The sequence below is a fragment of the Canis lupus genome, chromosome 9 (assembly GCF_003254725.2).
Source record: "Canis lupus dingo isolate Sandy chromosome 9, ASM325472v2, whole genome shotgun sequence".
NCBI classification, from domain to species: domain Eukaryota; kingdom Metazoa; phylum Chordata; class Mammalia; order Carnivora; family Canidae; genus Canis; species Canis lupus.
The window spans coordinates 14,441,622-14,456,181 of NC_064251.1; the positions used below are offsets into that span (position 1 = coordinate 14,441,622).

Here is a 14,560-nt window from a genome sequence, read left to right on the forward strand (position 1 = left end):
GTGAACCCACTGGGGCAAGGCCTCCTTGCTGGCCTGGCTGGAATGCCCATGGGAGAGGTCTGTGGTGATGGATTTAAAGTGGAAGCACGAGTGAGGGTGAAAGCAGAGAGCCCAGGTGAGCGCTGATGGTGGCTATGGTGGCTGGGGGGAAGGAGAGAAGCAGACACACTGCAGAGTTTGGATGTGTCCAGACCAGGACTTGCTCATGGACTGGATGTGGCCAAGAGAGGGTGAAATCAAGAATAACTCCTTGTTTTTGGCTTGAGCAAGTGAGCAGGTGGGCCACGGACTAAGATGAGGGTGGCAGAGACCAAGAGCTCCGTTTGAGGAATTTAAATATGAGATGATATGCAGGCATCCACAGAGACCAGCAGGCAGGTGGGGAAGGCTGGAGTGTAATGGGGAGCTTTTCTCCTCCTTTTTGCTCTGTAGTATGTGAGAACTATGCACAAGCCGGGCCTAGGTGTGTGACATCACCGTCCTGACTTGCACGAAGAGGAGGAAAGTCTCCTGCACACTAGACTGAAAGCTCCTTGCAGGCACAGCCTGCACTTTGTTCACTGATGCATCTCTAGAGCCTCACAGAGCAGTTGGTTTCAATCAATATTTTCTGTCTAGATAGATACATAGCATCATGGTACCCCCCCACCCCCACCCTCAGCCTCCAGTAACTGGGTGACTACCTTCAGAGCTTCTTGAGAGAGGCCTTGTTAATCATAATAATGACAATGACTTGGGGGATGACTTATAGTCAGGGAGGACCAAGTACTCTTCTGAATAATGACTTAAATGGGTCACACCATGATTGCTCAGCTTGACACGAGTGGCAAAGTGGCTGTGGGGGTGGGGGTGATCAGAAAATGGGAGGAAGGCAAGTCCAATTCCATCAAGGAGCTGGGTTTGCTTTGTGACCTCAGGTTAACCACTTGATTTCTCCCACTCTTTTGTTTTTTGGGGGTTGGTTTTTTTATGGAAGTGATAGAGACCTACCACCCCAAATGGCCATAGGTGCCACTAATAAAATTGTGACACTTTCTGTGGCAAACAAGGAAACTTGATAAACCAAAAGCTGAGTATGTGTTCTCAGAAGCAAAGACTTTGTCTCTACTCTAGGAAACTTAGCCAGGGTCCTAGGTACTGTGAAAGAGGCCAGTCGTTTTCTAGCCAACAGACAACTGTAGGACTTGGCCTTAAGGAAGGTAGACGGAAAAATGTAGGCTGTGGCTGTTCTGCTCTTAGCCCGTGCATCCCAGGGACCAGCTGGGAGTGTTTCCAGTTTCCTCTGGCTGAATTGAGCAGGTGTTCCCTGTAGGGTGGAGGCCTCTCTGATCTCTTCCTGCCAAGTGTCACTGGTCTGTGATGAAAATCCCCAGGAGAGCTTCACGAGGACCAGGTGCCTGGAATGTATGTGTGCCACGGGAAGAAAGAAGAACAGAACTATGCAGGATGAGGAACAGGGATGCCATAGACATTGGAATCTTCTCATAATAGTAAAGTGACCACATGGCAGGCAGCCAGGTAAACAGCCATAAGACAATAGACAGATGGACACATGTAGAACATAAGGCATGGAATGGCCTAACCTCTGTGATTTTTAAAGGAGGCTGAATCCCAACAAAGGTCATCCATTTCTTCACCACACATTTCTCAAGAGCCAATTATGTGCCAAGTGCTGGGCCAGTGTTTTGGTTAGATATTGCTGCACAACACATCACCCCAAAAACTCAGAGGCTTAAAACAACAGCTATTTTATTATTTCTCACATAGCTGTGGGTCAACTGATCTCAGCTGTGTGGTTCTTTTGCTCCATATGGTGATGGCAGAGGCTCCAGTTATTTGGGGCAAGACTCAGATAGAACCTTCAAGGTGGCTCACTCACAGAGACAGCAGTTGGCACTGACTGAGGGCTGGGAGATCGCTTGGGTCTTTCACCTGGCATGCCTCAGTTCTCCTCTGTATGGCTTCTCCACGTGGCTGGGGTTTCTCAAAACATGGTGACTGATTTCCAAGAGCCGGGAAGTGGAAGCTGACAGTCCCCTTGATGCCCAGGCTCTGGAAGCTTCTGCTGCATTCTATTGGTTAAAGCCAGTGTTAGTATGTATCAGTTACCTATTGCTGCATAACAAATAATTCTAAAACTTAGTCGTTTAAAATGATGATAAATATTTATCTCTCACAGCTTCTGAGGGTTAGTTAGGAAATATGGAGCAGTTTTGCTGGGCAGTTCTGACTTGGGGTATCTCATGAGATTGCAGTCAAAATGTCAACCCAAGCTGTGCTTATCTGAAGGCTTGTCTGGGACTAGAGGATCCATTCCCAAGATGGCTTACTCATAGAGTTGGCAAATTTGGGCTTGCTTCTGGCAAGAGGCCTCTGTTCTTCTGCATACGGGCCTCTCCATAACCCACATGAGTATCCTTGTGACATGGGAGCTGGTTTCCCCGGAACACGTGATCCAAGAGACCAAGACGGTCCTTTACAAGCTAGCTTTGAAGACAGATTTCATCACCCCTGCCATATCTTTTTGTCACGCTAGACTAGCCCTGACTTGCAGTGGGAGGAGACCATGAAAGGACACAAAAGACCAGGAAGTGAGGATCACTGGGACCATTTGGAGGCTGGCTATCACAGAAAGCTAGCTCAAGATTCCAATGGGTGGAGAAATAGACTCTTCTACCTCTGGCTGGGAGGAATGACCAAGACTTTGTAACTGTCTTTACTCCACCAGAGCCAGGCCCTAGGGATTTAGCAGAGGACCAGACAGAAGAGTTTTGAGCTTGCAGAACTTACAGTTTAGATCATAGTCTAGGTCCTACCATCCAGGACCACACTGAAAACTAGTGCCAGAGAATGGATGTGGCTATTATTTTCCTTGTACAAATGGCAAGCCTGAGGCTGAGAAAAAGTCAATAATACACCCAAAGTTAAATAGTGAGTAAGTGGCAGAGCTGAGGTTAACACTCAGACCCTTCTGATAATCCAAGCCAAGCCCTCCTTTCCCTTAGCCTATACTGATGCTCAATATATTACAATGTTAAATTTTAAATAGGGAATACAACATTGTATACGTGAAAAATAACAACTATTTAAATCGAACTCTGCTTTTTAAAGAGAACAGAAGGAAATACAACCAAAATGTTGACGGTTTTAATAAGTAGTAAGAAAATGAGTGAGCTTTTTTTCTTCCTTCTTCTAGGTTTTTTTTTTTTTTTTTAATACTCTAAATTGAGCTTCTATCTCTTTCATAATAGGAAACCCCAAACCATTTCCTGCTGTGGTGGATCGCACAGGCCCAGGAAGAGAGACGGGTGCTGGGAGGTTGGAGGAGGACCTGGGAGGGGGGGGTGCTGAGGGAGGACCCCTCCACCTGTGGAGTTTGGTTCTTCCTTCACTGTGTGGCATTCACAGTGCTTCAAGTGTCTGGGTCTTTTGAAAGTTATGGAGCTGCTAATTAGCTCACCTGTGCAAACAAAGCTGACCCCTCCACTGAGGTGTGGGAGGAAGAACCTCCTCTAAAGAAGAGCTGTGCTTCCCACTCTCCAGGAGTGGGCAAGGCAAAGGAAAGTAGAAGGCTAACGTTCCTCCTTCCTGATGGGACAGATCTATAATGCCATTTTCTGGTCCAAGATCAAGGTAACTCCTTCTCAAATGTGAACTTATGTACTGATAGAATATTTGATATTGATGCTTTCCTGGAAATTCCAAGATAGGTAGTTACTGTAGTTAAGACTGTCTGGTTGTTTAAAGTATTAGAAGTCCTTTTAGTTTGTTTGTTTCCTGCGACCATGCGATATCTTCTTTCACTTTTATTGCTGAGGCTTAAGCATGTCACTCTATTGTCTCCTTCCATTTTCCCTAGAGTGAAAAACAACAGCCTCCATTAATTGAGCACCTATTATGTAACGATGCTATATTAGGCATTTATGTATACAGCGAATCTTTACAATATCATACAATGTGGGCATTTCAATTTACAGATGAGAAAACAGGGGCTCGAGGAAATCCAGTATCTTCTCAAGGCCACATGGCTCAGAAATGACAAAGGCAAAACCTGAACCTAGGTCCAAATGGCCCCCAAAGCCATTAGCCTAACGCTGATTCCCTAAAGAGAACATTATAACAGCATTAAAAGACATTTGAAAGCTTATATCCTGATACCCCAAGATGGCAGTTTGGGGGGATTGTATAAGGCACTCTTTTTGAGATTGGAGTTTGTATCAGTAACTTCTTAACCCCACTTGAGAACTTCCAGCTACTGCTGCAGCGGCCAGTTCGTGGTTATACTCCTACCAGCTTCCAGCAGGTGCAATCTGACAGTGTCTTGCCTCAGGCCCACAGCTGGCACCTCTCAGCCCCAACCCAGGCATGTGTCAACAGCCACTTGGTGCCTGGCCAGTGCATCCTGGAGTCAGGGCTCATCCTGTGCAGAGCCTTTCACCAATGGGGGCAGAAGCCTTTGGATAAATGCTTTCTCCTTTCTCCCCCATCCCAGATGGTGGGTCCTGAGATGTTTCCACAGGGCTTCTCAGTCCCTCCAAATTAAGCAGCCTGGAATGTGGCCATCCCAATGACACATTATCAAACATTTCTGCTTTTATCCTTGCTTCAAGTCCTGAGCTCTGGGTATGCTTCCTGGCTTCATACTCCACAATAATGTATTCAATGTGAGTTTAGTCTCAAGCTGTGCCTTCTGGGGAACCCTGGCCAGTACAGATTCAAACATTTCCTTTGCCTAAGTGCTACTCAAATACAGACTACCTTTGTCTTCTGAACTGCATAGGTGTTGAGAAGAATAGATGTGTGGAAATGGTCAAGACGAGCAATTCCACTTTAATTTTAATTCTTTTTTAACAACCTGGTCAGGAGCTAACATTTCCTACCGACTCATGGGAAATATACCAGGGTATATAAAAATATAAATATATTATATATAAATCTCCTTTTCAAGATTTAAAAATCAAAACCAAAGACAAAAAGCCCAACATTCCCCTGTGTTTAGGTGGATATATATGTTGTTAAATGGCCAGCTGAGCCCTCCCATTTCTGTTACTTAAGGGGTGATATGGGGCAGCCTGGGTGGCCCAGTGGTTTAACGCCACCTTCAGCCCAGGGCCTGATCCTGGAGACCTGGGATCGAGTCCTGCGTCAGGCTCCCTGTATGGAGCCTGCTTCTCCCTCTGCCTGTGTCTCTTCCTCTCTCTCTGTGTGTGTCTCATAAATAAATAAATAAAATATTTTTTTAAAAGGGGGGGGTTGATGTGTTCTGATGGGAATGAGAGATGCAGGGTTGGGGCTACACTTGTTGGCTGTGCGGCTGACCCTCTCATCCCTGGGGTTAGGACTGTGCTTCAGGGTGATTCTGGGCAAGCTGGAGATCGAATGTCCCGTGCTGCAGTAGAGCAGTGGGTCTAGTGGTTGGAAGGTAGCCAGGATGGTGGGTGACATCAAGGTAATAGAGAAAACAAGGGAATAACTGTTGTACTGTGCATTCATTCTCTGAGCATTAGGGGCAATGGGGAGCTGAGAGGCAAGGCATGGAATGAGCAGGAAAAAGGAGGGAAATATTAGCCTTTCTCCCTAGAAATTCCATTCTGGCTCTGCTCCACATCAATTGGAAGCCACCAGTCCCCCAGTGACCCTGGGAATGACAGAGCTTTGAGACATTTATATTTGGTAAACCCAGGTCTCACATGCTAACTGTGGCCACACCTGACTTTGTCATCACTGAGAATCACTTTTCTGTGAAAACCTTGCCTCTACCATCCTATACTGAATGAAAGCAAGACTGGCTCTTCTCATCTTTCCTGCCTATCCTCTCTTCCATGGATTTCCTTCTATCTCTGTCCAACATAGGTAGGACCCATGACCCATCACTTCAACCCCCTCTTGTCAGTATCTGAGCTGTTTTGTTTTCCTCCTGTTCCTGACCCTGTGGATTTGTGACTCTGGATTCCCCACACCTGGGTCCAGGTGCCTAGCCCTCCAAAGACCTGGGGCCACTTCAAGTGCCTGGGCCCCTGAGGGCTGCCCAGAATTCTCCCTCTCGACTTCGCAGCTCCCTCTTTCATTCCTCTCAGAGGCTTTTCCAGTTTCTTCACTATTTCCTGCAAACCCCTGTTATCACCTCCCACCTACTCTCAAGAGATGACTTTGCTTCTCACTTTAGAGCTAAAAAAATAGAAGCCAGCAGGCAGGAATTTCCTCAACTTCCTGCCTTCCACCTATGAATGAAGCTGCACCCACACCCATTCTTAGCTGCATGGAACATATTGCAGTGGAAGAGGGGACCCTCTTCCTGCTCCAGCATGGCTCCCTCTCCCTGTGGGCCTCCTGGGACCCTGTCCCATGGCTCCTCTCTTATCCAAATTCTTCATTCTCTTTCCTTAGCCCAGCTCTGGGGGGGTCCTCTGTATTTCCCCACCTATGTTGCTTTGGTTGGTGACTCAATAACCATCTAATTTCCAAATCCCAAGGTTCACTCCTCAGACCTCTTCCAACTTGAACCTTCTGAGGCTATGTTGCTATTGACCACTTCTTTCTCCAATACCTTCTTCCTCAGCTTTGGTGACAACATTCTTTCCTGGGTTTTTATCGCCCTTCTGATTTCTCTTCTTAATAGCCTTAAATTGGCCACCCCTAAAACATTACTGGGGTTCTCCAGGGGTTATTAGTGTCTATTCTGTGCCCCATTAGCTCCTGGGCTTATATTCACAGAAGCCTATAATGGCTATCAACTTGATGATCTTTCTCTACTAGATCTTGTCCCCAAATTCATCTATCTATCTTTCTTTCTTTTTCTTTCTTTCTTTCTTTCTTTCTTTCTTTCTTTCTTTCTTTCTTTCTTTCTTTCTTTTTTTCTTTCTTTTTCTTTCATTTTCTTTCTTTCTTTCTTTCTTTCTTTTTTTCTTTCTTTTTCTTTCTCTTTCTTTCTTTCTTTCTTTCTTTCTTTCTTTCTTTCTTTCTTTCTTTTAGGATTTTATTTATTTATTTATTTATTTGACAGAGAGCAAGCACAGGCAGAGGGAGGGACAGAAGGAGAGGGAGAAGCAGGATCCCCACTGAGCAGAGAGCCCAGTGCAGGGCTCCATCCCAGGATCCTGGGATCTATGACCCCAGTCGAAGGCAGACGCTTAACCAACTGAACCACCCAGGCACCCTTCCACCTTTTTTTCCTACTTTTTTATAATTACCTTCATCTCCATCCCCAGTGTGTAGTATTCCATCTGGTACTTACTGAGCTCTCAACGATTGCTCATCAATGGTACAGCTTGCGGCACAATGGATCCCTAGCCTTTGTTAGGCAAACAAGTGGATCAACATTTTTGTTTTTGTATACTTCTGTAATCATTTCTTCCTTCAAAAGTGCAATGCAGTGTCAAAATATTGAATTAAAAATCTTAGAGCATTTTTGTTTGTTTAGAGTTTCAAGAGAAAAGAGGGATTATCTTAAAATGTCATAATGGGGAATAATTTAAGTATGCCAGAACCTAGGTAGGCTTAAGCTGAAATCTGGGTTGTGAAAGAGATTGGGTTGATGGTTGGGACAAAGTGCAGGGGGCAGATGCCAGAGTAATACTAACAATTTGGGCTTGAATTTCTATGACTTCTGCCTCTACCTCTAAAAAAATTTTTTTTTTACTTTGTACATGATGTACATATAGAGCAGCTATTTGGGGCATAGAGTAAGGACTCTTGCTTGATATCTAAATTTAGCATCAGAATCCTTGATCTTTGTCACAGGCACTCTAATGAGTCACAGATGCCAAGCTCTGAAATTACTCTTTTCATTTGTAAGTTCAAAGTACATGTATATTCACATATGTATTCTTTATTTGACTGGATTTTCATACCAGCCCAAGGAATCAGAATTTGTTATTATCCCATTTTATAGATGAGCAATCCAAGGCTTAAAGAGATATAATTATGTAACTTGTTCAAAGTCAAACAGATGTAAGTTAGAGCAGTGAAACTTCAACTCCAAGGCAGTGCTTCTATGTCTTTCATTAAAAATTAGTGATGTTTGCTTCTTTTTGCCTTTTGAAGTTATCCATCCTGTTTCTGGCAGCAACAAAGGGCATTTTGGCAGACACTGGAGCAGAGCAGTTAGGAGGATCCTAGTCATTAGGGTCATGAATGCTGGCTCTTTCTTTAGCTAGTCTTGTGATCTTGGACGCATCAGCAATCCTCTCTGGGCTTTAGTTTCTGCATCCGTAAAATGGAGAAAATAGCAATCCTATCAACCACACAGGATTATTGTAAGGTTTCATTGAATTAATATGTAAAAAGGCCTTGACATAGTAAGGTGTATAGTAGCCTCTTAATAGGCAGGAAGTGTTAATATTATGTTATTATACATTCATTTATTTTTCAAAGCACCCAAATTCCTCACTTTTCAAAAAGGAGGGATCCTTCTAAGTGTTCATGCTGGATCTTATCGGACTCTAGTTTAGGTCAGGTTGATAAGGCATTAATTAATCTAAGATTTATGTAGGGCTCGAAATGGACACAGAGGGGGGCGCAGCTTCCGTGGACCCTGGCAGTGGTGCAGTTTCAGGACCTACCCTCCCAACCCCCCACTGAGGTGGGGGTTTTAAGATGTGGCCAGAAGTTGGGGGCTGTTTCTCCACCGATGATCGCTCTTGTTGCACATTTCCAGATACCCATGAACGGAGCCCTCTCCTGTTGAGACAAGAGTTTCTTTTCCTTTGGGAATGCCAAGAGGAGACATGGTAATACCAGGCAGTGATATCAGCAAGCGGGAGACTTAACCCTGACAAGGCTGATCCATGTGTGTGTGGAGCCGTCCCTGGCAAACACAGTACCTAGCAGATACTATAGCAAAAGATGGGTTTTCCTGTGGAGGCCATTTGCTCTTCATAGGGGGTGTCCAGGTGGATGGGGCTGACCTTGAAGGCAGTGACTTCCAGGTCAGATGTGTATCTGGGACACCTGGATGAGGAGAGGAATGTGGCTGGGAGAGTGGGCAGGGCTCAACACATCGGAAGGAAGCTCCAGAGGAGCAAGGCACCCTCCTGGGCTTATGACTGTGTCTGGGTGTGTTTGCCATTAAGATATTTCAGCATTGTCTCACCAGGCAGAGAACCAGGCAGGTTTGTTGTTTCATCCCAGTCCAGTTCCCTTCAAATTCAATTCTTAGCATGACCCACTTAGGGCACTGCTCTGAGTTTAGTCCTCCAGCCCAGCTAGAGAGTCTCCCAGCCATATTACTGATTTTGAGGATTTAAAAAAAAAAAAAAAAAAGAGTTTTGCTTTGTTTTTGGCAGTTAAATTTAAATGTCGTTACTATGATGGACTCGAAATATGCCCCGGAGCGTGTGGGTCTTGCACCACTTGCATTAGATCCATGGGATATTTCCCCAGTCTCATTCCAGTCGTGGGAAATTAGAGACTCAAGTGGGACCTAGGGATCTTCATGCTAAAATCCTCCAGGGTGAGGCTGAGAAATGTGCCTTTTGAAGTGAATTTTTGGAATTGGACGGAATAGATGACGGCTTTCTAAAACCCAAATGTCAGTGACTATGCCCAGCGTGAGACCCCTTGCGTTCTCAGCCTCAGTTTCCCCCTCCGATCGGGGCCGGTTCTGTCTCCGCTTGTTTACCCAGGCTGCGGGACAAGGAAATTAATAAGCGCAAAGAACTGAAGAAACGCAGCAGCCGCGGGGCTGGGGAGAGAAGAGAAGCTCTCGCCCCTCCCATCCCGACTCTTCCAGGTAACGCCGCCGCCGCCCCTCTCCAGCCCCGTGGGCGGTGGTCCCTTTAACAGACCTGACCAATCGCACGCCCATTTCCGAGGCCGCTCCCCGGCGCGCGGGTAGGGGCTGGATTGGCCGGGCCTGGCGCGCGGCCTGCCCCGCCCCTGCCGCCGTCTGGTTGGCGGCGGGGGCCGCGGGCGCGGGGCGGGTCCGCCGGCGGGGCGGGGCGGCCGGTTGCCCGGGGGCGGGCGGGCGGCAGGACAGCGGCCGGAGCCCGAGCCCGAGCCCGAGCCCGAGCCCGAGCCGGAGCCGCGGCGGCCGCGGAGCACGGGCGCCGGCGCAGTACAATGAAGGAGCCAGCGGAGCCGGGGTGAGCGCGACCGGGGCCGGGCAGGAGGCGGCGGAAGGAGCGCCCGCGGAGAAGGCCGGGGCCGGGGGCGGCCCGACCCCGCTGGGTCCCGGCTGCGCGGGGGGCCGGCGGCCGTTGGTGCCGGGGGCGCGGGGATCGGCCGCCGGGGGCCCCGCCCCGCCCCGCTGTCGCGGCCCGGGGTTGGCGGGGACGCGCACCTGCGACGCCCCCGGGCGAACCCCTCTCTCCTCTGGGGGCGGGTGTGGCGGTTTGGGCTTGACCCCGACGGGAGGCGCCGGCCAGCCGGTCCCCGCAGCCTGCGGTGGCGGGCTCGGGGCTCCGGGCTCACCCCGGGCCCGGGAGGGCAGTCCGCACGCAAACTAAGGCAAAACAGCCTGCGATTTTATGAATGGGGCCCCGGGTTCCTGCCGCCCCCCTCGCCCACGTAGCGAGGCGCTCGCAAGTGCAGAACCGCAGCTACTTTTACGGGGACCCATCAGGGGTTGACTGCGCTTAGGTGGTTTTTGTCCAGCTGCTGGGAATCGCGGGTGGCCGTGGGCTGGTTTGCGTGTCCTTAGGAGGCGGCAGCGTGCCGACCGCCGGGGGATAGGAAGGTTAACAAGTGACATTGGGCTGAGGCCTAACGCCAGGTGCCGTGCCCGGGAGCGCGGGTGTGACGGTGGAGGCTGTGCTGCCGGCCGCTGGCGAGCGCGCCGCGGAGCCCGGGGGACCCGGGGACGGAACGCACAGCCTCCGCGCTGCACCGGGCACGCCGCCACGTTGCACGCGCGACGCGGGAGCTGGTGCAGGGGAGTCTGCCCCTTTTTGAAAAAACAAAAAACAAAAAACAAAAAACAAAACGGCTTCTAGAAAACTTAGCCCTTCAGTGGGTTGATGGTTCCTTAAACCATCGGTTGTTATGGTTACGGGGCATCAAATGTAAGGGCAAAGTCTGTTTCCACCCTCGCTCTTTCTCCAAAGCGACGAAGTACTTTGTCACTACGTTTTACAGACACGGCTCAGGGAGGACGTACTTTTTTAGAGTTGAAGGGAAAGCGTGGGCTCCCCCGAAGGCAGGGGCGGTAATGCCGTATTCCTGTGTCAAGTCCACCATGGCTGCTGCTCCGCACAAGAATTGAAAGGGACCAGCCTTCTGCATGTTTCAGTGATTCTCATCAGAGGATTTAAAGGAGTCCTTTGAGGAGCCAGACATGAGCTGGAAGGAAAACAGTGAGTGACTTTTTTTTATGGAAACCAATGAGGAAAAACCGGAGGAGCCAATGATCCTTGAACTCCAGGTTAGGGGGTATTTGAGGAGTCTGGGTGTGTGGGTTTAAAACGATGTGACACCGTGAAGCTTATCTCATAGGAGGTGCTGGAAGAGTAAAACAGACTTTCCATGGGGATCCCTGGGTGGCTTAGTGGTTTAGCACCTGCCTTCAGCCCAAGGTGTGACCCTGGAGTCCCCCTGGGATCGAGTCCCACACCAGGCTCCCTGCATGGAGCCTGCTTCTCCCTCTGCCTGTGTCTCTGCGCCACCCCCCCCCCCACCCCCATGTGTCTCTCATGAATAAATAAATAAAATCTTTAAAAAAAAAAAAACCAAACCAGCCTTTCCTATTAACTCATGGTCAACTCTTAATCTATTTTGGTATTTTAGATTCTTCCAAGAATTGGAAGTTGGAATTTCCAACTTATGGAAAACTAGTAAGCCTCCTAAGGTGATGGGTATAGAGTGGGTTTTTTGCCATACACTTTCTGTCTTTCACACAGGCCTCTCCAGGAATGTTACTAGTGAAGGCCTCAAGTCAGTATGTGGAGGGCTCTGGGGGAACTCAGCTTGGCCTGTACATTTATCTCCAGGAAGAGGTGCTGTGCCTGAGAGGAAGGAGATTAACAATCCAATTCAAGTCAGAGGTGGAGGTAATGGAGACAACTGACAAGTAGTAGCCCAGGGGCTGGGACAGAGGGAGGGAAGGTAAGGGAAGTGCAGGAGTTTCCTTTGGCTAAGTTATCTGGAGCTTGGAGGTTTGAAGAGAATAGGATGTCCTCCTGTGGGAGGGTTGGAGATAATCACATATACCAAACGTTTTGTTTGTCAGAGATTATGTTTTTAGAATACTTCTGGAAAAGCAGCAAGAGAGGTTAGGCTTTCAGGTAGAATAAATGTACAGGATGTTTGGGAGTTTGCATCAAAAAGTAATTGCATATAGCGGAAAAATATTCATTCAACTAATTTTTCTTGAGTTGGTAGTGTGCCAGAAACTGCAAGGCACTATGGGTTACGGTGGAAAAAAACAAAACGGATAGAGGGTTTGTTTTCTACCTGCCATAGGGTTTGCCTTCCTTCCAAGTCAAAAGCTCTCTTTTGAGGATGTTCTGAAGTCCTTGAGGAAAGAAAGGAGAGAAATGCACAAAATATTGCTTAATGTAAGAGCAAAACAGAACAATGGGAAATTCTTCCCACTGTAGTTTACTGTTGGTGTCAAACTGAAACTTCAAAGAGTGGTTTTCTGTGTCAGGTTTGGTATAAAACTATCTGCATCCTCATATCTATTGACCAATAACTTTTCATGATGTCAGTTCCTGTTCTTTTTTTCTTTCTTTTTAAAGATTTTATTTATCTGTTCATGATAGAGAGAGAGAGAGAGGCAGAGACATAGGCAGAGGGAGAAGCAGGCTCCATGCAGAAAGCCCAACGCGGAACTTGATCCCGGGTCTCCTGGATCATGCCGTGGGCAGGCGCTAAACCCCTGAGCCACTCAGAGATCCCCTTTTTCCCTCATCAATTTATTTATTCAAAAATTTAGAACTTCATTGAACAAATACTGTCCCTGGCCTCTAGGTGCTTCCATTTCATTTTCTTTGCCTGAGTAACCCTCAGCATCTACTTTCCTCTCTCTGATCTTTATTCTCTCCTGAGGGTCCTCTTGGGTGTTATTGAGGTCACAGGGAACATGTGTTCTTTCATTCTGTCCCAAAGCAGAAGGCAGGGAGTATAGAAAAGAGCATCTGTTGAATTTCAACTCTGCTATAGACCACTTTCCTTTCTCTCTCTCCTTGGAGATATCTATATCAATATAGGTATAGTTATAAATATAGATAGAGATATCTTCTCCAGTCCTTGAGCAGCCCTCTGAGGGAGATCGATGGAGGTAGCCTCATTTTATGGAAGAGGGAACTGAAGCTCAGAGCAGTTCAGTAACTTGTCTAGAGTGATAAGTTGGTTAGGTGGTGGCGCAAGAATTTCAATCTAGGACTTTCTGATTCCAAAACGTGCTTTTTCCATTGTACTGCATTACTTCTCTCAGAAGAGGAATGGCATGCTAGCACAGTGCCTTCTTTGGACATATGAAAGGTCTGGTTCAGAGATGTTCAGGGAATTGCCACAGTTAATGTACTTATGGTGAATCAAGAATTTGCACCCTGTGTCTCTGCTTGGTACCTTTATGGGTCATTCATGTGGCTGCCAGGAAATCTGAGTTTACTGCTGTGAAAAGGTGACCCAACTTACCAGGGCATATCCCAATGCTTCTGTTGAGCAGCTCTGTGATTATTGTTTCTCTCTGTACCTCAGTTTCTTTATCTGTAAAATGGGACAGTATTCACATTCCAGCAATGCTAAGACAAGTACAGTTTGTCTCATATTAACATATCTAAAGAAAATTATTTTAAAATCTGTGGTTCTCACAGTTGTAGTTGGCAGAGGTGTCTTTTTTTTTTTTTGTACATTCAATGATGGTACGTCTTATAGTAGTGGGGTCCTACGTTAGATGAACTATAGTAGTACATTCTTTATTTTATTTTTTAAGAATATTTTATTTATTTGAGAGAGAGCGAGAGAGCATGAGCAGGGTGGGGGCAGAGGGAGCGGGGCAGAGGGAGAGAGAGAAGCAGACTCCCTGCTGAGCAGGGAGCCAAACTCAGGACTCCATCCCAGGACCCTGGGATCATGACCTGAGCTAAAGGCAGGTGCTTAACTGACTGAGCCACCCAGGCACTCCATAGTACATTCTTTATAGGTAGTCGTGGTGCCTGGCACATAGTGAGCACCCAATATCAGTTGATGGTTCTGAATGACAGGGCTAGGGTTAACTGGTAGGTGGCTCTGGGGTATATCTGGAGAACATCTCATAAGATTTTCCACTTGGAACCTAGGCAGTAATGCATAATCTGTGGGCTGGAGGGATGTTTTCCAGTTCGCCTGGAACTCTGTCCTTTGGCTGACTCTTGTCCCCATGAGAAGCATTAACTTCAGGAGCTAACGAGCCATGGACAGACAGCTCCCTTTGTCCTGCCTGTTCATTAAGGTCTTTGTCAACTTTAAATCCCATGTTAAAAATAAATATCATTATAAGAAGCTTGGAAGCCTACACTGATGCGAATAGTCTTACATGTGAATTTTAAAGCACCTCAAGGTTATATACAAGATTCTGTGTTTCCCCTTTCAAAACTCCTTATAATGTTTAATTGCTTTGGGTGAAATGTCATAAGATGCC

The 14,560-nt window shown here is 47.3% G+C and overlaps 1 protein-coding gene across 7 annotated transcripts in view; it reads left to right on the plus strand.

Moving 5' to 3' along the window:
- Positions 1-9,926: 9,926 nt before the first annotated feature.
- TEX2 (testis expressed 2) overlaps positions 9,927-14,560 on the plus strand; it is a 101,775-nt gene continuing 97,141 nt past the window's right edge. For 3 of the 7 annotated variants that reach the window (XM_025436757.3, XM_025436762.3, XM_049114590.1), the window contains exon 1: positions 9,927-10,082. The gene's annotated coding sequence lies outside the window, so the exon portion shown is untranslated. Of the gene's footprint in view, positions 10,083-11,073; positions 11,292-11,834; positions 11,985-14,560 lie in introns of those variants that run through there. The other 4 variants (XM_025436761.3, XM_025436758.3, XM_049114589.1 and 1 more) reach the window with 4 other exon arrangements.